Source organism: Podarcis filfolensis (assembly GCF_964270895.1).
Source record: "Podarcis filfolensis genome assembly, chromosome: W".
In the NCBI taxonomy this organism is placed as follows: Eukaryota; Metazoa; Chordata; class Lepidosauria; order Squamata; family Lacertidae; genus Podarcis; species Podarcis filfolensis.
The window spans coordinates 25,958,149-25,981,141 of NC_139619.1; the positions used below are offsets into that span (position 1 = coordinate 25,958,149).

The following is a 22,993-nucleotide window of genomic DNA, read 5'->3' on the forward strand; positions in this document are numbered from 1 at the left end:
ATTTTTAGATGTCATATTAATCCCCAGATATTTCACTTTCTTCACCACAGTCAAACCTGTTTCATTCTGAAATTTCTCTTTTTCAAACAATGTCAAATTTTTCTCTAAAACCTTAGTTTTGGACTTGTTCAGTTTAAATCCTGCCACCTGACCAAATTCTTGAATTAATTCTAAAACTCTTTTAGTACTAGATTCTGGCTCCTGTAACGTCAAAACTAGGTCATCTGCAAATGCTCTCAATTTATACTGTTTGGCTCCAACCTGTATGCCTTTAACCAACCGGTCCCTTCTAATCATATTCAGCAGAACCTCCAGGACCGATATAAAAAGTAAAGGGGAAATTGGGCACCCTTGTCGTGTCCCTTTTTCAATCTTAAATTGCTCCGTAACTACATTATTTACAATTAATTTAGCCTTTTGTTCAGAGTATATTGCACTTATACCATTTTCAAAACCTTGGCCTACCCCCATACCCTGTAAGTTCTTTTTCATAAAACTCCAAGAAATGTTGTCAAAGGCTTTCTCCGCGTCCACAAATATCAGAACAGCTTTAGTATTTATGTTCACATCTAACTTTTCCAAAATATCAATTACATTCCTCAAGTTGTCCGACATGTGTCTTCCCGGCAGAAAGCCCGCTTGGTCCTTATGTATCTCTTCAATCAATACTCTTTTCAGTCTCTTGGCCAAAATATCAGCAAAGATTTTGTAATCCACATTTAATAAGGATATGGGACGGTAGTTTTTAAGTTGGGTCTTTTCAGTCTCTGTTTTCGGTATAAGTGTAATGTAGGCCTCTTTCCACGATTCTGGTGCCCTTTTCCCTTCTAGAATCTCGTTGCAGACTTCCTTCAGAGGTTGGATTAACCAGTTCTTCAGAGATCTATAGTATCTGGAAGTCAACCCATCCGGTCCCGGAGATTTGCCCAATTGCATATTTGAAATGGCACCTTCTATCTCCTGATCTGTTATTTTACAGTTCAACAATATTTTACTTTCCTGTGAAATTTTTTGTAATCCATTTGTTTTCAAAAATCCATCAATGTCCCTTTCGTTCTGTGGCCCTTGTGTGTATAGTTGCTTGAAATACTTCTGAAAACAGTTTCTGATCTCATTTGGATTATTTATGTCTTTCCCTTCTACTTCCAGGTTTGTAATTGTATTTAATTTTTGTCTTTTTTTCAGTTGCCAAGCCAGTAACTTCCCACATTTGTCCGCCGATTCAAATGTCTTCTGTCTCATTTGTTTAATTTTCCATTCTATTTCCTGATTCATCAATTCCATATATTGTATTTGATAGACCTTTATTTCTCTCAAAATCTCTTGTGACTTTGGCTTGGCTCTCAATTTTTTCTCACCTTCTTTAATTTTCTCCAAAATTTTATCTTTTTTCTCATTTTGCCTTCTCTTTTTTAATGCATTCTGTTGTATCAAAAACCCTCTCATCACGGCTTTACTAGCATCCCAGATTACTCTTTTTTCCACATTTGTTGGCAGATTTAATTCAAAGTAGTCTTTTAGAGTCTTTTGGGCCTTGTTGTATACTTCTTCATCTCTAAGTAAGGTGTCATTCATCCTCCATCTGAAGGTGCCGGTTGTTGTTGGCTTCATCTCCATCTTTACAGCATTATGGTCAGAGCAAGTTTTAGGGCAGATCCCCACTTTTTTTATCTTTGGTGCCATTCCTCTAGTAGTCCAAATTTGGTCAATTCTGGTCCATGTCATCTTGGCTTCAGAGAAAAATGTTCCCTCTCTCTCCAAAGGGTTCTTAGTTCTCCAAATATCGATCAAGTCCATATTATCAGTCATTTCAAAGAAAGTTTTTGGTAGTCTACCATCTTTGGTGACTACCTGTTTTTGCGCCTTGTCCATATTAGTGGATACAACTCCATTCATGTCCCCCATCAAAATTATATTATAGTCCATAAAGTCCATCAAAGTCTCATGCAACTTCTTGAAAAATTCCGACTTCCCCTCATTTGGTGCATACACACCTACTATCAAAAATTTCTCTCCTTGAAACTGAATTTCAATAGCCAAATATTTTCCTTGTTCATCTTTGAGAATAAATTTCAGTGAAAGTTTCTCCTTTGCATAGATCACCACTCCTCTCTTTTTAACTTTATCAGACGAGATAAATTCTTGCCCTAATCTTTTATTAACAAGTATTTTCCTGTGTAGCCTCGTAACATGTGTTTCTTGTAAACAAATCAAGTCCAAATGTTCTTTCTTTAATATATGAAAAAACAGTGTCTCCCCACTGTTCCTGCCAACAGTAGGGGAATTTTCCTTTTTAATGCTGGATTTTAATCCTTCCAAAAACTCATCTTTCTTAGTCACAGCTTTACAGTCTCTTTGCTTTTGATCTGTTAACAGTCCGGGAAGGCAGACTTCCTGTTTTTACCTTTCCCGTTTCGGCCGAATTCTTTAATAATTTTCTTCCGAATGTATGTCAAAATCCTACTCACGGGTAGTTGTTTTCAAGTCCAATTATCCAGTAAAGAAATCAGCGCTCTCCGACCCTGGCTGTGCGGGGACCCGAAAAAAATCACAGGCGGGGAAGCCTGTGAACTGAAGGCTCGGCGGGCTCCATTTGCGCCCCGCCCCGCTGCAAAGGGTCGGAGAGCGCTGATTTCTTTACGAAGTCTGCCTTCCCGGACTGTTAACAGATCAAAAGCAAAGAGACTGTAAAGCTGTGACTAAGAAAGATGAGTTTTTGGAAGGATTAAAATCCAGCATTAAAAAGGAAAATTCCCCTACTGTTGGCAGGAACAGTGGGGAGACACTTGAAAGATATTTGCCCTGCAAGGAAAGGGAATTTTAAAATATATCTGCTGACTTTAAAACCTGGGAACGGACTGCCTATGACAGGGAAGCCGATTAGAGGGAACTGTCAAACGGAGAGTGGAAAAAAAAGTTTGATTTAGCTCTGCAAAGGATACAGTGTGGATAAAATACTTTGGAAACGAAAGTAACCTTTTGAGACTGAAAACTTGATACTAAGATACTGGGACTTTATTAGAACTTTATTTGTTATAAAGTTGCAATAAGAAGTTGGATTTGTGACCCCTAGAGGTGACTATGTTGCAATGACATTCTGGACAATAAGTACTGCTGTGGGAAAATTTCTCCTTTCCCAAAACAAATTCTCCAAGTGTGTGACTGACCTTGGGAGTGTATGTGAGTGTTATGGCAGATGATAAAAAAACAGAGTTGACACAGGAAAAAACTACCAGGTCTGGTAGACATTACAAAGCTGACACTACAAGAAGGCCTTCAACAGGGGGTGTAGCGGGCACAGCAGGAGCTGTTGCCCCACAGGTAAAATTAAAGGTTATATCAACTGATGAACTTTTGGCCCAAGCATTGGGTAAGATTGATGCATCTTTGGAGAAGTTGGCCAATAAGGTGGAAGAGACAAATAGACAAGTAGCTGAGGCTTCTGCAAAAATTGATGTGAACACCTCAAGTATTAATTTGAATACCTCAAGTATTAATGAACTAGGGAAAAAGGTGAACTCTAATACACAGTCTATTGAAAAACTACTGGAAGAATCGGTTTCAACTAGAAAACTGGCTGAAGAGGCCAAGGAAATTGCAACTGCTGTTCAGGAACAGATTCCACCGGTATATAAAAAGCTAGAAGAGCATGATTTGACACTGTCCATGATAGACCTTGAAAGAAAGGCGAGAAATTTAAGAATAAGAGGTGTGCCAGAAAGTGAGAAAGATAATTTGGCAGAATTTCTCACAAAGGAATTGTCACAATTTTGGCAGAAGGATCTGGGGGAGGAAGAATTTAAGATAGTGAGTGCATTCAGACTCGGCAGAAGACAAGGAAAGAATAAAGCAAGAGATTGTCTGATTACCTTAAAAACAAAGGAAGAAAGGGATAAAATACTGAACCTACATTATCAAAGAACCTTGGAAATTGAGGATACCTTTGTGGAAATCTTCAAAGACATACCTAAATACCTAAATGCCTTGCTGAGAAAAAATAAAATAATTTTCCGATGGGAATTCCCCCAAGGCCTATCTTTTAAATATAGAGGAAAGAAAATAAGAATAAGGACAGTAAACGATAAGGACAAGTTTTTGAAAGATCACGAAGAGGACCTACAGAAGGAAGTGGAATCTGGTGAGGACTTATTGGTGCCAGGAAAAGGACTCTTGGAGATAGCAAATTTGATATCTGGACGCTCCGGCTTAGGGAGAGACAAGCCACCGACAGAAGAAGAACAACAACTTGGTGCAGTAGGAGGGAAAACTAATTAACTAATCATGTCTCTGCAACTTCTAAGTTGGAATTGTAATGGACTGAACTCTCCTAGAAAGAGAAAAGAGATTTTTCATATATTAAAGAAAGAACATTTGGACTTGATTTGTTTACAAGAAACACATGTTACGAGGCTACACAGGAAAATACTTGTTAATAAAAGATTAGGGCAAGAATTTATCTCGTCTGATAAAGTTAAAAAGAGAGGAGTGGTGATCTACGCAAAGGAGAAACTTTCACTGAAATTTATTCTCAAAGATGAACAAGGAAAATATTTGGCTATTGAAATTCAGTTTCAAGGAGAGAAATTTTTGATAGTAGGTGTGTATGCACCAAATGAGGGGAAGTCGGAATTTTTCAAGAAGTTGCATGAGACTTTGATGGACTTTATGGACTATAATATAATTTTGATGGGGGACATGAATGGAGTTGTATCCACTAATATGGACAAGGCGCAAAAACAGGTAGTCACCAAAGATGGTAGACTACCAAAAACTTTCTTTGAAATGACTGATAATATGGACTTGATCGATATTTGGAGAACTAAGAACCCTTTGGAGAGAGAGGGAACATTTTTCTCTGAAGCCAAGATGACATGGACCAGAATTGACCAAATTTGGACTACTAGAGGAATGGCACCAAAGATAAAAAAAGTGGGGATCTGCCCTAAAACTTGCTCTGACCATAATGCTGTAAAGATGGAGATGAAGCCAACAACAACCGGCACCTTCAGATGGAGGATGAATGACACCTTACTTAGAGATGAAGAAGTATACAACAAGGCCCAAAAGACTCTAAAAGACTACTTTGAATTAAATCTGCCAACAAATGTGGAAAAAAGAGTAATCTGGGATGCTAGTAAAGCCGTGATGAGAGGGTTTTTGATACAACAGAATGCATTAAAAAAGAGAAGGCAAAGTGAGAAAAAAGATAAAATTTTGGAGAAAATTAAAGAAGGTGAGAAAAAATTGAGAGCCAAGCCAAAGTCACAAGAGATTTTGAGAGAAATAAAGGTCTATCAAATACAATATATGGAATTGATGAATCAGGAAATAGAATGGAAAATTAAACAAATGAGACAGAAGACATTTGAATCGGCGGACAAATGTGGGAAGTTACTGGCTTGGCAACTGAAAAAAAGACAAAAATTAAATACAATTACAAACCTGGAAGTAGAAGGGAAAGACATAAATAATCCAAATGAGATCAGAAACTGTTTTCAGAAGTATTTCAAGCAACTATACACACAAGGGCCACAGAACGAAAGGGACATTGATGGATTTTTGAAAACAAATGGATTACAAAAAATTTCACAGGAAAGTAAAATATTGTTGAACTGTAAAATAACAGATCAGGAGATAGAAGGTGCCATTTCAAATATGCAATTGGGCAAATCTCCGGGACCGGATGGGTTGACTTCCAGATACTATAGATCTCTGAAGAACTGGTTAATCCAACCTCTGAAGGAAGTCTGCAACGAGATTCTAGAAGGGAAAAGGGCACCAGAATCGTGGAAAGAGGCCTACATTACACTTATACCGAAAACAGAGACTGAAAAGACCCAACTTAAAAACTACCGTCCCATATCCTTATTAAATGTGGATTACAAAATCTTTGCTGATATTTTGGCCAAGAGACTGAAAAGAGTATTGATTGAAGAGATACATAAGGACCAAGCGGGCTTTCTGCCGGGAAGACACATGTCGGACAACTTGAGGAATGTAATTGATATTTTGGAAAAGTTAGATGTGAACATAAATACTAAAGCTGTTCTGATATTTGTGGACGCGGAGAAAGCCTTTGACAACATTTCTTGGAGTTTTATGAAAAAGAACTTACAGGGTATGGGGGTAGGCCAAGGTTTTGAAAATGGTATAAGTGCAATATACTCTGAACAAAAGGCTAAATTAATTGTAAATAATGTAGTTACGGAGCAATTTAAGATTGAAAAAGGGACACGACAAGGGTGCCCAATTTCCCCTTTACTTTTTATATCGGTCCTGGAGGTTCTGCTGAATATGATTAGAAGGGACCGGTTGGTTAAAGGCATACAGGTTGGAGCCAAACAGTATAAATTGAGAGCATTTGCAGATGACCTAGTTTTGACGTTACAGGAGCCAGAATCTAGTACTAAAAGAGTTTTAGAATTAATTCAAGAATTTGGTCAGGTGGCAGGATTTAAACTGAACAAGTCCAAAACTAAGGTTTTAGAGAAAAATTTGACATTGTTTGAAAAAGAGAAATTTCAGAATGAAACAGGTTTGACTGTGGTGAAGAAAGTGAAATATCTGGGGATTAATATGACATCTAAAAATGGGAACTTATTTAAAAATAACTATGAGAAATGCTGGTCAGAAGTGAAAAAAGATCTCGAAATATGGTCAAATTTGAAGCTTTCCTTGATGGGTCGAATAGCAGCTATAAAGATGAATGTATTGCCTAAAATGTTATTTTTGTTTCAAACATTACAAATTGTGGACAAGATGGAATGTTTTAAGAAGTGGCAGAAAGATATTTCTAAATTTGTCTGGCAGGGCAAGAAGCCCAGGATAAAATATAAGATTTTAAATGATGCAAAAGAAAGGGGTGGCTTTGCCCTGCCAGACTTCAGACTGTACTATGAATCAGCAGCATTCTGCTGGTTGAAAGACTGGCTGCTTCTTGAAAACACAGACATTTTGGATTTAGAAGGTTTCAACAATGTTTTTGGATGGCATGCATATTTGTGGTATGATAAGGTTAAAGCTCATAAAGCATTTAAAAATCACATTGTTAGGAGATCTTTGCTTAATGTTTGGATCAGATACAAGGATTTACTGGAAAATAAGACCCCAAGGTGGTTGTCACCAATGGAAGCGAAAGCCCAGAAAAAGCTCAATATGGAGGCCAAATGGCCAAAATATTGGGAAATTTTGGAACAAGAAGGAGATAGACTGAAATTGCAGAGCTTTGAGAAATTAAAAAATAAAGTGCGAGACTGGCTCCATTATTTTCAGATAAGGGAGGCTTACAATTTGGACAAGAAAATTGGCTTCCAGGTGGAAAAATCTAAATTAGAAACAGAAGTGCTAGAACCTAAAACTAAGATTATGTCAAAAATGTATAACTTGCTGCTGAAATGGAATACACAGGATGAAACGGTTAAGTCAGCTATGATTAAATGGGCACAAGATGTTGGACATAACATTATGTTTGCTGACTGGGAACAGTTGTGGACCACAGATATGAAATTTACGGCATGTAATGCCCTAAGAGAGAATATTATGAAAATGATATACAGGTGGTACATGACACCAGTCAAGCTTGCAAAAATCTATCATTTGCCCGATAATAAATGTTGGAAATGTAAGGAGGTTGAAGGTACATTCTTTCACCTTTGGTGGACGTGCCCAAAGATTAAGGCTTTCTGGGAAATGATTTATAATGAAATGAAAAAGGTATTTAAGTATACCTTCTTGAAAAAACCAGAGGCTTTTCTCTTGGGCATAGTCGGCCATTTGGTGCCAAAGAAGGACAGAACTTTTTTTATGTATGCTACAACGGCAGCAAGAATACTTATAGCAAAGCACTGGAAGACTCAAGATCTACCCACTCTGGAAGAATGGCAGATGAAGTTGATTGACTGTATGGGACTGGCAGAAATGACCGGCAGAATCCGTGACCAGGGAGAAGAGTCGGCAGAAGAAGATTGGAAGAAATTTAAGGACTATTTACCGAAATACTATAAAATTAATGAACTCTGAAAAGATGCTGGATTGAACTTTTGTGGTCTCTAGCTGTTATGATAAAGATAACAGGGATTAAAATTGTTTAAGTCATAAAATTTAAAAAGTTGAGTGGAAAATAAGGTGTTAATTAAAAGGAATGTTAAGATATTAGGATTTGCTGGATTAATAATTTGAACTAGAAAACAAGAAGGGGAGGTATGAGGAAGTCAAAGAAACATGTTACTGAAAAATTGTTATTGAAATTGATTTGTTTTCAATATTTTTCTTTCTTTTTTTCTTTTTGTGTTTGTATAAAATTGGAAAACTTAATAAATATTTATAAAAAAAAACAAAAGACATTTGAATCGGCTAATAAATGTGGAAAATTGCTAGCTTGGCAAATGAAAAAAAGACAAAAGCTCAATACTATCACTAATTTGGAAGTGGAAGGAAAGAACATTCAGAATCCAGTGGAAATTAGAAAATGCTTCCAGAGGTATTTTAAAGAGCTATATACACAATGGCCACAGAAAGAGTTTGATATAGACCGATTTTTAAAAACAAATGGATTACAAAAAATCTCTCAAGAAAATAAGATAATGCTGAATTATAAAATCACAGAACAGGAGATAGAAGGTGCCATTCAGAATATGCAGTTGGGTAAATCTCCAGGGCCGGATGGCTTAACCTCAAAATATTATAGATCTTTGAAAGATTGGTTAATTCAGCCACTGAAGGAGGTCTGTAATGAAATTTTGGAGGGGGAAAAAGCGCCAGAGTCGTGGAAGGAAGCCTACATTACACTTATACCGAAAACGGAGTCTGAGAAGACACAACTTAAGAACTACCGCCCCATATCCCTGCTTAATGTGGATTACAAAATTTTTGCTGATATTTTGGCTAATAGATTAAAAAAAGTATTAGTGGAAGAGATACATAAGGACCAAGCTGGCTTTCTTCCAGGTAGACACTTGTCTGACAATACGAGGAACATAATTAACATATTGGAGAAGTTGCAAGTGAACATTAATACTAAAGCAGTTTTAATTTTTATAGATGCGGAGAAAGCCTTTGACAATATTTCTTGGAATTTCATGAAGAAAAATCTTCGGGGGATGGGGGTGGGTCAAGGGTTTGAAAATGGTATAAGTGCAATTTACTCAGAACAAAAGGCTAAGCTAATAGTTAATAAGGTGATGACAGAGGAATTTAAGATAGAGAAAGGGACACGACAAGGCTGCCCAATTTCCCCATTGCTCTTTATTTCGGTCCTGGGGGTTCTGTTAAATATGATTAGAAGGGACCGTCTGATTCAGGGTATTCAGGTCGGAGCCAAACAATATAAATTGAAAGCTTTTGCAGATGACCTAGTTTTGACGTTACAGGAGCCAGAATCTAGTACGAAAAGAGTATTAGAACTGATTCAAGAATTTGGTCATGTGGCAGGACTTAAATTGAACAAGTCAAAAACTAAAGTACTTGAGAAAAATTTAACACCGATTGAGAAAGAGAGGTTTCAGAAGGAGACTGGTTTAACATTAGCTAAGAAAGTAAAATATTTGGGGGTTAATATGACTTCTAAGAACTTAAACTTATTTAAAGATAACTATGAGAAATGTTGGACAGAAGTGAAAAAAGACTTAGAAATATGGTCAAATCTGAAGCTTTCCTTGTTGGGCCGAATTGCAGCTATAAAGATGAATGTATTGCCAAAAATGTTATTTTTATTTCAATCATTGCAAATTTTGGACAGGATGGACTGTTTCAAGAAGTGGCAGAGAGATATTTCTAGATTTGTCTGGCAGGGCAAGAAGCCCAGAATAAAATTTAAAATACTAACTGATGCAAAGGAAAGAGGCGGATTTGCTCTGCCAGACCTTAAACTTTACTATGAATCAGCAGCATTCTGCTGGTTGAAAGACTGGCTGCTTCTTGAGAACACGGACATTTTGGACTTAGAAGGTTTTAACAACGTTTTTGGATGGCATGCATATTTGTGGTACGACAAGGTTAAAGCACATAAAGCATTTAAAAACCATATTGTCAGGAAAGCATTGTTCAATGTCTGGGTAAGATACAAAGACTTATTGGAAAATAAAACCCCAAGGTGGTTGTCACCAATGGAAGTGAAGGCTCAGAAAAAGCTCAATATGGAGGCCAAATGGCCGAAATATTGGGAAATTTTGGAACAAGAAGGAGACAAATTGAAATTGCAGAGTTTTGAGAAATTAAAAGATAAAGTGCGAGACTGGCTTCATTATTATCAAATAAGAGAGGCCTATAATTTGGACAAAAAAATCAGCTTCCAGGTGGAAAAATCAAAATTGGAAACAGAATTGTTAGATCCCAAAACTAAGATACTTTCAAGAATGTATAACTTGCTGTTGAAATGGAATACGCAGGATGAAACGGTTAAATCTGCTATGTTTAAATGGGCACAAGATATTGGTCATAACATTATGTTTGCGGACTGGGAACAGTTGTGGACCACCGGTATGAAATTTACGGCATGTAATGCCTTAAGAGAGAATATTATGAAAATGATATACAGGTGGTACATGACACCAGTCAAGCTTGCAAAAATCTATCATTTGCCCGATAACAAATGCTGGAAATGTAAAGACAATGAAGGTACATTCTTTCACCTTTGGTGGACATACCCAAAGATTAAGGCTTTCTGGGAGATGATCTATAATGAAATGAAAAAGGTATTTAAATATACCTTCCTGAAGAAACCAGAGGCCTTTCTCCTGGGCATAGTCGGCCAATTGGTGCCAAAGAAGGACAGAACTTTCTTTATGTATGCAACAACAGCAGCAAGAATACTCATTGCAAAGTATTGGAAGACACAAGATTTACCCACCCTGGAAGAGTGGCAGATGAAGGTGATGGACTATATGGAATTAGCGGAAATGACTGGCAGAATCCGAGACCTGGGAGAGGAGTTGGTGGAAGAAGACTGGAAGAAATTTAAAGACTATCTTCAGAAACACTGTAAAGTTAATGAATGTTAAAAATGATGTTGGATTGAAAATAAGTGGCATTAGCAACAAAGTTATGAGAATATGCAAAAATGAATTGATAAAGGATGAAAATATAGAGGTACAATATGTTAAGATATAGAGTTAAGATAAACGAAAGAGGGTAAGGGTTTGCTGACTTGATTACTTAAATGGGAATACAAAAAGGGGAGGTGTGAGGAGGTCAAAGAAACAAGCTAACGAATTTAAAGTTATAAAAATGGATTTGTTTTTAATTCTTTTTTATCTATCTGTTTTTTTGTATCTTGTATTTTTATTTTTATTTTTTATTTTTTATGAATTTTTGTATGTTTTTGTTTTTTTATCTTTTTCTTTTACTATGTTTCTCTTTGTATTTTCTAAACCTATGTTTTTGTAAAAACTCAATAAATATTTTATAAAAAAAAATAAAAAATGAAAGAGAGGTAGAGCTGGGTGTCATCTGCATACTGATGAACACCTAGCCCAAACCCCCTGATGATCTATCCCAGCGGCTTCATAGAGATATTAAAAAGCATGGGGGAGAGGACGGAACCCTGAGGCACCCCACAAGTGAGAGCCCAGGGGTCTGAACACTCATCCCCCAACACCACTTTCTGGACACGGCACAGGAGAAAGGAGCGGAACCACCGTATAACAGTGCCCCCAGCTCCCAGCCCCTCTAGACGGTCCAGAAGGATGTTATGGTCGATGGTGTCAAAGGCCGCTGAGAGATCCAGCAGAACTAGGAAACAGCTCTCACCTTTGTCCCTAGCCCGCCGGAGATCATCAACCAGTGAGAACAAGGCAGTTTCAGTCCCATGGCGAGGCCTGAATCCCGATTGGAAGGGATCCAAATGGTCCCCATCCTCCAGGCATGCTTGGAGTTGTTCAGCAACCACGCGCTCAATCACCTTGCCCAAGAATGGAAGATTTGAAACTGGGCGATAATTGGCCACATTGGCCGGGTCTAAATATGTTTTTTAAAGAAACGGTTTAATGACTGCAGAATGCTGCTACATGTAGGGTATCAGGTGCAGTAAAAGAGCCAGGATGCTTCCTTGGATATTTGATCATGGTCCATACTGGAGATCGAACTCCTTTTTGTGTCTCTCCTCCTGCTGTAGGTCCGAGGGCGGCTTCCAAAGAAGCTACTGGGTAAGTTTGTTTTACTTAAAGTCTTTGCAAAAGAGGTGGACAATATCGACGCTGCTTCCGTGCAGTCGCTTTGACTGTGAGCCCGATCAAGATGCACAACAGTGCACTGCCACCTTCGGCAAACAAGAAGCTATGGAGGGATCATGCAACTTTTTATTCTTTTCAAAGTTTGCACTTCAAGACTTTTATTTTTTTTTAAATCCCATTTGCAAATTCAGTAAGTTTCCCCATGTTGTGCCTCAGCATTTGACGCTGCTTCTGTGCAGCCTCACCAGTGCACTGTGCTCACTAGAAAGACTCCCTTAAGAATCCATTCTTTGCCAAACTCATTTTGGCACCAATGCTCTCCCTAATAATTGTGAGGAGAACCTGAGCTTACAGGGTTAAACAGCTCAGAGTGTACGCCCTGCCTACTGTGGGGAGGGGGGAGATTCTGCGTCATATCCGAGAGTCTCAACCTTTTCTCTCTCTCTACTTTCGCTTTTGAAGAGAGCGGACGTGTTTTTCACGATGTCCGCTGTGATAGATAATGGATAGTTTTCTGCTATAAATAAACTGCTTTTAGCTGCTAAGATCCTGAGTGGACTTTATTTAAGCACACTGAAGTAAGCACTGGAGCTTACAGCTTTCTCTTACCGCTGCTGAACTCTGCTTTTGCTCAGAGCATTGGAATGCGGAGCTTGGAGAATGCCGAGGCCTGGCAGCAGAGCTGCGCAGAGGGAGCGCGCCGGGCTCCAGGATTTATCTGAGCAATAAATCAATCTAAGAGGTTATGGGTGACAGAAATACGCAATTAGAGGAAGCCTGCTTTGAAGTGCTGTGTGCTTAAAAAGGCTGGAAAAGCTGAAAAGCTGCTGTTTTGGCTGCCGGAAGAAAAGACCTGCTTTGAGGCTCTGCCTGGGAGAAAAGCAGGGAGTCGTGCTGCAAGCTGTGTGCTGCAAGCTGTGTGCTGTAAGCTGTGTGCTGCAAAGAGTCGCTGGAGGCCTCTCCTCGGAGCCGGCTGGTACGCGTGAGTACTTCAAAGCCCCAATGGGAGCACCGGGGGAGGAGATGGCTGAGCTCCAGGACTTTTATGATGTCCCATTTGAAAAGCTCACAAGCCAGACCTGGGAAACCTGGTCTAGAAGAGTGAAGGGGTGGTTTGTGGCCACAGGGCTCTGGAGTCCAGTCCAGAAGGAGCCGGCTCCACCCATGCAAGTTGCTGCTGAAGATGGCGCAGCAGACCTGGAGGCTGCTCTGCTGGAAGATAGAGAGCAGAGAAAGCAAAGAGAGCTCTGCATGCTGAAAGCAAGCGTAGACGCTTCGCTGTTGCCCCACCTGGAGGGCATTGAGTCGGCTCAGGCCGCCTGGCAGGTGCTGAGGAGTCTGTGTGAAAGCTCAGCAGGAGCCAAGGGCCGGGAGAAAGCCGAGAGCAGGGGGGAAGCCGAAGGCTGCTGGCCATGTTCCTGCAGTTACAGCTGGGAGTAGCTGCTTTGTCTCTGAGAGGCCGTGTGATGTAGAGGCCCACAACCAGAGTGCTGGGGAGCGTGCAGGCCCAGGCTGTGCACCCAAAGGTGGGGGTGCAGGGAACAAAGGAATGGCTGAAGAGGACGCTGTGAGAGCTGTTGCTACACGTCGCCGCTGTTATCGCTGTGGCTCCCCCTCCCATTTTGTGAGAGAATGTCCAGTGGAGGCACAGGAACAGCCGAAGGCCGTCTCCCTTAGCAACCAGATAAAGGGCTCTTCTTCGAAGCGTGGGAAAGGCAAGCCGAAGGCAGCTGGCAGAGACACTGAACATAAACATTTAGCAGCCTCTATGGCAGCAGTCAAGAGTTGTCAACAGGACGCTGTGCTGACTTTTGTAATAGACAGTGGGGCCTCCCATCATCTCGTGCCATCTAGTGGATTCCTGGAGAACTGCACCTCTGTAACTTCTGGAAGGACTGTCTGTTTAGCAGATGGGACTAAACATGCTCTCACGCAGACTGGCTCACTGTTTTGTTCTTTCTTACAGGATTCAATCCAGGCCTTTGTTGTTCCAGCACTGTCCTGCGCTTTGCTGTCTGTCAGCGCCCTCCTTGCTGAGAAGTACAGAGTGTGTTTTGAGGACGATATGTGTCATATTTCTAAGAATGGACAGCACCTAGTCAGTGTTGAATGTAAAGACAGGCTGTTTGTGATAGATGCTTCTTTTGCAGGTCCAGATGACATGGAGGTGGCTCAAGCACAGTGTGCCAACGTTCCAGTCCATGATGCGTGTGCCCACCTCTGGCACAGACGCATGGCTCACGTGTCGTGGGGGTCAGTGAAGAAGATCCCAGAATGCACTGAAGGGTGCAAAATGAAATCATGTGCTAAGTTTCTAGATTGCAGAGCGTGCAAATCCGCAAAGGTGAAAACGTGCACATACCCAAGGTCTGAGAGGGTGACCACTAGGGCTTTTCAGTTAATTCATGCAGATTTCTGTGGTCCGATGTCTGTGACCAGTATGGGCGGAGCCAAATATGCGCTGGTTCTGATTGATGACCACACGCGCAACTCCTGGCTCTTCACGCTCCAACACAAAAGTGAAGCTGCGCCGCTAATCAAAGACTGGATTGTGGCTGTGGAACTGCAGTTTTCCACATGGGTGCAAAACTTTCAGAGCGATCGCGGTGGGGAGTTCACCAGGTCTGCACTGCAAAGTTTCTTCCGCAAGAAGGGGATTCAACACCGGTTGACTTCTCCACACAGTCCCCAACAGAACGGGATTACGGAAAGGCGGAACAGGACGCTAGGGGAGATGTCCGCAGCGCTGTTGTTTGATGCCGGGCTCCCACAGCGCTTTTGGGGGGAGTCTTGGCGAACAGCCAACTTCATTCTGAACAGGTCGTTCAATTCAGTGGTAGGAGACACACCCTACTTTCTGCTGCACGGAAAGAAGCCGAAAGTGCATTACTTCCGTGTTTTTGGCTGTGAGGCTTGGGTCCTCATACCAAAGGCCAAACGCAAGAAAGGTGGCCCTAGGTCCCAAAAGATGATTTTCTGTGGGTATGAGCCAGGGACTAAGGGGTGGAGGTTTGCTTATCCGTCAGGGAATCAGTCCAGGATTCTGCTCAGCAACAGTGCTGAATTCTGTGAGCAGAGTGGCTGGACACGGGTTCATGGGAAACCTGACATCCTGTCAGAGAGTCTGCTTGACTCTGCTGATGAAGAAGAGGAAGAGGTTGAACCTGCTACTGAGGCCCAGAGTCCAGACCCAGTGCAGGCAGAGGGGAGAACTTCTCCCAAGGCTGTGAAGCTGGAGCAACGCAGTGCTCCATCTTCTCCCACAGGTTTGGCTGAGAAGTCCAGAAGGCGCAGTAAGTCAGAGGGGGAACTCTCTGATGCCAAGGACGTTCTGGCTGGCCCTAGTGAGTCAGAGGGGGTTCCTGAAGTAGTGTTGCGCCGATCAGCTTGGACAACAAAGGGGAAACCTCCTGAAAGGTTTGCAGTCACTAGCGTGTGGGTTGAAATGGCACAGTGTGAACCTGAGAGTTTTGAGGATGTTCAGAAACTGCCTCAGGAAGAAGCCAGGAAATGGCATGAGGCGATGCAGAAGGAGATGAACTCAATGGCGTCGCTAGGTGTGTTTTCCCTCACGAAGTTGCCGGTGGGCAAACAAGCCGTGGGTAGCTACTGGGTTTGCCGTCTTAAGCCCACAGCGACAGGAGAACTGCAGTATAAGGCCAGATTAGTAGTGAGAGGATTCACGCAGCGCAGGGGATTGCATTATATGGAAGTTTTTGCTCCCACCTGTAGGAGTGAATCTCTACGGTTGCTCTTGGCCGTTGCTGCACAAAGAGGTTTGCTGGTGCATCACTTTGATGTGGATGTAGCCTACTTGAACTCAGACCTCCAGGAGGATCTGTACATGCTTCCTCCTCCAGGGTTTGAGGGCAATGAGCAAGGTACTGTGTGGAAACTTCACAAGTCAATTTACAGCCTGAAGCAATCAGCCAGGAATTGGAACTTGTGCCTGAATGAAGCTTTGGAGAAGCTAGGTTTCAGGAAGAGTCTTGCTGACAGTTGCCTGTTCCTTAAAGGATCAGGAGACTCACAGGAAATGGTGTTATTTTATGTTGATGACATCATCCATATAGGAAAGGTAGACAAACAGGTACAGAAGTTTGCCAAAGAGCTTGGTAAGCGTTTTCAGCTCAAGAACCTGGGTGCAGTAAAGTCCTACCTGGGCGTCCAGATAGCTAGAACTGAGGATGGTAGCTTCTTGCTCAGTCAGAAAGGCAAGATTGAGCAGTTGCTTGAGAAGTTCAGAATGTCCGATTGTGCAGGAGTTTGGACACCCATGGAAACGAGCTACGTGAAAGATTGCCAGCAAGCAGAAAGTGCTGAGTTCGAGAATGCTGAGCTCTTTCAGTCAGCTCTGGGTAGTCTGTTGTATCTGTCCCAATGGAGCAGACCAGACATTGCCTTTGCTACCAATCTGCTAAGTAGGGAAGCGTCCAAGCCTAGTGTGAGTGCTTGGCACGGTATCAAGCGGGTACTGCGCTACCTGCAGGATACCAAAGACTTCTGTCTTAAGCTGCCAGCTGAAGGTGAGGTGAAGCTCACATGCTATGCGGACAGTGACTGGGCGAATTCGCAGGACCGCAAGTCTGTGTCTGGGTTGGTGATAAAGTTTGGGAAGTCACTGGTTGGGTGGAAGTCCCGGAAGCAAAGTCTCATTGTGCTGTCTTCTACTGATGCTGAATTCAGTGCACTGTCAGATTTGTGCCGGGAACTGGAGTTCTATAGATGTTTGGTGTTTGGGGATTGTAGCTTACCCGTCACGGTTTGGGAAGACAATCAACCCTGTTTGAAATTGGCTGAATCTGCGCAATTTAAGGCCAGAACCAAGCATCTGGACATACGTTTCCAAAATGTGTGTCAGAGTGTTCAGTCAGGTGTGATACGGCTGAAGTATTGTGCTAGTCATGATAATTTGGCCGATGGATTTACCAAACCTTTAAGCTTTCAGAGTCATGGGGAGTTTTGTGATGGTTTGGAGTTGGGGTAAGTTCTGTACTTACTTTCCCCACAGTAGTGCAGGGAGAGAGGGGGTGTGAGGAGAACCTGAGCTTACAGGGTTAAACAGCTCAGAGTGTACGCCCTGCCTACTGTGGGGAGGGGGGGGATTCTGCGTCATATCCGAGAGTCTCAACCTTTTGTCTCTCTCTACTTTCACTTTTGAAGAGAGTGGACGTGTTTTTCACAATGTCCGCTGTGATAGATAATGGATAATTTTCTGCTGTAAATAAACTGCTTTTAGCTGCTAAGATCCTGAGTGGACTTTATTTAAGCACACTGAAGTAAGCACTGGAGCTTACAGCTTTCTCTTACCGCTGCTGAACTCTGCTTTTGCTCAGAGCATTGGAATGCGGAGCTTGGAGAATGCCGAGGCCTGGCAGCAGAGCTGCACAGAGGGAGCGCGCCGGGCTCCAGGATTTATCTGAGCAATAAATCAATCTAAGATAATCTAAGAAATAATAATATTTTTTATTGTTTATACCCCGCCCATCTGGTTGGGCTACCCCAGCCACTCTGGGAGGCTTCCAATAAAATATGAAAATACAGTAATCCATCAAACATTAAAAGCTTCCCTAAACAGGGCTGCCTTCAGATGTCTTCTAAAAGTCTTGTAATTGTTGTTCTCTTTGACATTTGGTGGGAGGGCGTTCCACAGGGCGGGTGCCACTACCGAGAATGCCCTCTGCCTGGTTCCCTGTAACTTGGCTTCTCGCAGGGAGGGAACCACCAGAAGGCCCTTGGAGATGGACCCAGGTGTCTGGGCAGAACGATGGGGGTGGAGACACTCCTACAGGTATACTGGACCGAGACCGTTTAGGGCTTTCAAGGTCAGCACCAACACTTTGAATTGTGCTCAGAAACGTACTGGGAGCCAATGTAGGTCTTTCAAGACTGGTGTTATGTGGTCTCGGTGGCTGCTCCCAGTCACCAGTCTAACTGCTGCATTCTGGATTAATTGCAGTTTCTTTTTTTTTTTTTAAATAAATTTTTATTAAAGTTTTACAGAAAGGAAAAATAGAAATTCTCAGAATAAAAAAAAACCATAAGTTACAGAAAAAAGAAACACACAGAGATACAAGAAAAAAAAATCACAACTAATTAAGAAAAATTAAATTTAAACAAAGGACAAAAAAATAAAAACAAATCCATTATTCCCAATAACCTCAAATTCATATGCTTATGTTCTTGACCTCCTCACGCCTCCCCCCTTTTGTATTCCCGTTTAGATATTTAATTCAGCAAATTCTTACCCTTTTTCAAATATTTAAACTTTATACCATGACACATTCTATATCGATATTTTCAGCCAATCATCAATGCCTTTTTTTTTTGCATAATCTTATTTAACTTTTATCACTAATTACCACTTATTACCAACCCAAGCACAGTTTTAGCATTCATTAATTTTATAGTATTTCTGAAGATAGTCTTTAAATTTCTTCCAGTCTTCTTCCACCAACTCTTCTCCCAGGTCTCGGATTCTGCCAGTCATTTCTGCCAATTCCATATAGTCCATCACCTTCATCTGCCACTCTTCCAGGGTGGGTAGCTCTTGTGTCTTCCAATACTTTGCGATAAGGATTCTTGCTGCTGTTGTTGCATACATAAAGAAAATTCTGTCCTTCTTTGGCACCAATTGGCCCACCATGCCCAGGAGAAAAGCCTCTGGCTTCTTAAGAAATGTATATTTAAATATTTTTTTCATTTCATTGTATATCATCTCCCAGAAAGCCTTAATCTTTGGGCATGTCCACCAAAGGTGAAAGAATGTTCCTTCATTTTCTTTACACTTCCAACATTTATTGTCGGGCAAATGGTAGATTTTTGCAAGCTTGACTGGGGTCATGTACCACCTGTATATCATTTTCATAATATTCTCTCTTAAGGCATTACATGCCGTAAATTTCATACCTGTGGTCCACAACTGTTCCCAGTCAGCAAACATAATGTTATGACCAACATCTTGAGCCCATTTAAACATAGCAGATTTAACCGTTTCATCCTGCGTATTCCATTTTAGCAGCAAGTTATACATTCTTGAAAGTATTTTAGTTTTGGGTTCTAACAACTCAGTTTCCAATTTTGATTTTTCCACCTGGAAACCTATTTTTTTATCCATGTTAAAGGCTTCTCTTATTTGAAAATAGTGTAGCCAATCTCGCACCTTATCTTTTAATTTCTCAAAACTCTGCAATTTCAATTTATCTCCTTCTTGTTCCAGTATTTCCCAATATTTCGGCCATTTGGCCTCCATATTGGACTTTTTGAGTGCCTTTGCCTCCATTGGTGACAACCACCTTGGGGTTTTATTCTCCAGTAAGTCTTTATATCTTAACCAGACGTTAAACAATGCTTTCCTGACAATATGGTTTTTAAATGCTTTATGAGCTTTGACCTTGTCGTACCACAGATATGCATGCCACCCAAAAACGTTATTAAAACCTTCCAAATCCAAAATGTCTGTGTTTTCAAGAAGCAGCCATTCTTTCAGCCAACAAAATGCGGCCGATTCATAATAAAGCTTCAGGTCTGGCAGGGCAAATCCACCTCTTTCTTTAGCATCAGTTAGTATTTTAAATTTTATTCTGGGCTTCTTGCCCTGCCAGACAAATCTAGAGATATCTCTCTGCCACTTCTTGAAACAGTCCATTTTGTCTAAAATTTGCAAAGATTGAAACAAAAATAACATCTTTGGCAATACATTCATTTTTATAGCCGCAATTCTACCCAACAAGGAAAGCTTCAGGTTTGACCATATCTCTAAATCTTTCTTCACTTCTGACCAACATTTCTCATAGTTATCTTTAAATAAGTTTAAGTTCTTAGCAGTCATGTTGACCCCCAAATATTTGACCTTCTTTACTATTGTTAGGCCTGTCTCCTTCTGAAACCTTTCTTTCTCGATCGGTGTTAGATTTTTCTCGAGAACTTTAGTTTTTGACTTGTTCAACTTAAAACCAGCCATCTGCCCAAATTCTTGAATCACTTCCAAAACTCTTTTCGAACTAGATTCTGGCTCCTGTAATGTTAAGACTAAGTCATCTGCAAATGCTTTCAATTTATATTGCTTAGCTCCGACCTGAATGCCTTTAATCAGACGGTCCCTTCTAATCATGTTCAATAGTACCTCCAGGACTGATATAAACAACAATGGGGAAATTGGGCAGCCTTGTCGTGTACCTTTCTCTATCTTAAATCCCTCTGTCACCACGTTATTAACAATTAATTTAGCCTTTTGTTCTGAATAAATTGCACTTATACCATTTTCAAACCCTTGACCCACCCCCATCCCCTGAAGATTTTTCTTCATAAAACTCCAAGAAATGTTGTCAAAGGCTTTCTCCGCGTCTATGAAGATTAGAACTGCTTTAGTATTTATATTCACTTGCAACTTCTCCAAAATGTTAATTATGTTCCTTGTATTGTCCGATAAGTGTCTACCCGGGAGAAAGCCAGCTTGATCCTTATGGATCTCTTCCAATAGCACTTTTTTTAACCTATTAGCCAAAATGTCAGCAAATATTTTGTAATCCACATTAAGAAGGGATATGGGGCGGTAGTTCTTAAGTTGCGTCTTTTCAGACTCAGTTTTCGGTATAAGTGTAATGTAAGCTTCCTGCCACGACTCCGGTGCCTTTTCCCCCTCTAATATCTCATTGCACACTTCCATTAGTGGCCGAATTAACCAATCTTTCAAAACTCTATAATATTTGGAGGTTAAACCGTCTGGTCCTGGAGATTTGCCCAACTGCATATTTTGAATGGCACCCGCCACTTCCTGTTCTGTAATTTTGTCACTCAACAATGTCTTTTTTTCTTGAGAAATTTTTTGTAATCCATTTTTCCTCAGGAATTGGTCTAACTCGGCCTCTTTCTGTGGCCCTTGTGTATAGAGTTGTTTAAAGTATCTCTGGAAGCAGTTTCTAATTTCCAATGGATTCTGTATGATCTTTCCATTTACCTCCAAATTTGTAATAGTATTTAATTTCTGTCTTTTCTTCATCTGCCATGCTAGCAGTTTCCCACATTTATTGGCCGATTCAAAGGACTTTTGTCTCATCTGCTTAATTTTCCATTCCACTTCCTGATTTATCATTTTCATATATTGAACTTGATATAACTTAATTTCTCTCAGAATCTCTTGGGATTTTGGTTTCGCTCTTAGTCTTTTCTCTCCTTCTTTTATTTTTTCCAGGATTTTATCTTGTAGGTCTTTCAAGACTGGTGTTATGTGGTCTCGGTGGCTGCTCCCAGTCACCAGTCTAACTGCTGCATTCTGGATTAATTGCAGTTTCCGAGTCACTTTCAAAGGTAGCCCCACGTAGAGCGCATTGCAGTAGTCCAAGTGGGAGATAACTAGAGCATGCACTGGCGAGACAGTCTGCGGGCAGATAGGGTCTCAGCCTGCGTACCAGATGGAGCTGGTAAACAGCTGCCCTGGACACAGAATGGACCTGCGCCTCCGTGGACAGCTGAAGGAGAAAAATTATCATTTTCTTAATAACAATTTAAACAGTGTATTTAACTAAACAATAAAATTATAGCATATGTATCCATGTTTGTTAACTGATGTGGTTAAAAGTGTTGTTTTTTTGTTACCCCCCCCCCCCAAATCCTTAGAATGAGTTTTAGCACACATGAAAAACTTAAAACAAATACTTCTTTCCTGATGAATAGCCTTTGGACTATAATGTAACTTAAATAGAAATGATCTTTCCTCCAAAAGCATTTTACTTAAAAAAAAATCAAATTTAAATTAAATTAAAAAAAAAATCAATTTAAATTTTAAAAACAACAGATTTTAAATATTATTATTTTTTAAAAAAATCATTGATTTTTATCCACCCTGTTGGGTGTACACATTGAATGTGTCATACCTGAAAAATACCTCTTGCAAGAGCAGCCATAGGAGGTGCGCTCTAGTAGAGGCAACTCAAATGAATTTCATTTAATATTTCCCATCATCCTCAGCTTGGCTATGTGCCCTGGTTCTTCTTGAATCAGAGGCATTCATCAGTCTTCCATGAATTCTTCCCTTCTCCTTATCAGACTCTTGTATAAAGAGGACTGTCAAGGTAGGGAAAGATACTCCACCGCGTAATAATCCTAATTGTTTTAGCTAATCTCTTGGCTGAAAGATAGAAAATTAATATTTGTGTGCCTGCTTCTTAGCCTAATCATGTTTCTTCCCACTTTAATGCAGTTCTGTAGAGTAACACGAAAGACACCATAACTCAGGCTTCCTCAAACTCGGCCCTTCAGATGTTTTGAGACTACAATTACCATCATCCCTGACCACTGGTCCTGCTAGCTAGGGATCATGGGAGTTGTAGGCCAAAAACATCTGGAGGGCCGAGGTTGAGGAAGCCTGCCCTAACTCCTTGTTATGGTAAAATCTGGGTGTGGAGCTACTCTGCCACCCAGCTCGTCGGACTAAGTCCGCGGGTCCCTGCAGAGGAAAATGAGCTCAGCCGGAGACAGGAGCAAGCTGCAGAAGATCCAAGTTTATTGCGCAACAGGTTCAAGGCAAGATTGAACAGTGGGAAAGGGGTGACATGAACTTTTAAAACTTCCCTCCATGTCCCAGAATACAGTGCAAAATACATCATAGTTACATCATGAATACATTAAAGAGAGGTTGGGTTACACCGGATTAACATATAGAAGAGGGAGGGGGAATATGCAGAGCTGGAGATATGCGCAGATAAGCACTTCCTGAGTACCGGTGATGAGAAGACAATGGTCCATGTATGTATGGTCTGCCGCCTGGCATTGCCCGGATGAAAGGCTTGGCAGAGCGATTTGACCAGATTAGGGTCTTCCTGAGT

General features: G+C 40.9%; 2 protein-coding genes and 1 long non-coding RNA gene across 3 annotated transcripts in view; 2 read left to right on the forward strand and 1 right to left on the reverse strand.

Moving 5' to 3' along the window:
- LOC310753880 overlaps nt 1-22,993 on the forward strand; it is a 292,571-nt gene that overhangs the window by 113,048 nt on the left and 156,530 nt on the right. The gene's annotated exons all lie outside the window — the stretch shown is intronic.
- Nucleotides 1-22,993, reverse strand: part of LOC310753850 (E3 ubiquitin-protein ligase RNF4-like) — a gene marked incomplete at its 3' end in the record, with an annotated part of 45,636 nt that overhangs the window by 21,616 nt on the left and 1,027 nt on the right. The window lies entirely within an intron of this gene.
- The window catches only part of LOC310753851 (E3 ubiquitin-protein ligase RNF4-like), a gene marked incomplete at its 3' end in the record, with an annotated part of 45,636 nt that overhangs the window by 17,428 nt on the left and 5,215 nt on the right, over nt 1-22,993 (forward strand). The window lies entirely within an intron of this gene.